Below are 299 nucleotides of genomic sequence, written 5' to 3' on the forward strand. Positions count from 1 at the left end.
CTGCCCCCGGGCCCCCGCCTGTGCCCACCGCCTCCCGCTCCCGTGGGTGCAGCCCTCCTGCAGGGTGCTGCCGCCAGCAGCTGGGGCTTATTCCTCCCTCCCCCGGCGCACGTTCCCGAAGAGGCCCGAGCAGAAGGGCAGGGAGCAGCGGGCCCCAGGCTCCCGGCACCCACCCACCCACCACACGCACCCATCTAACACCGAAAGAGGACCGAAACCTGCAGGCCGGGCCAGCAAGACAAACGGGGCTGCCGGGCGGCTTGTGAACGCTGCTTCCCCCCCCCAGAGTCCCATCCATC

The sequence above is a fragment of the Falco cherrug genome, chromosome 7 (genome assembly GCF_023634085.1).
Source record: "Falco cherrug isolate bFalChe1 chromosome 7, bFalChe1.pri, whole genome shotgun sequence".
NCBI classification, from domain to species: Eukaryota; Metazoa; Chordata; class Aves; order Falconiformes; family Falconidae; genus Falco; species Falco cherrug.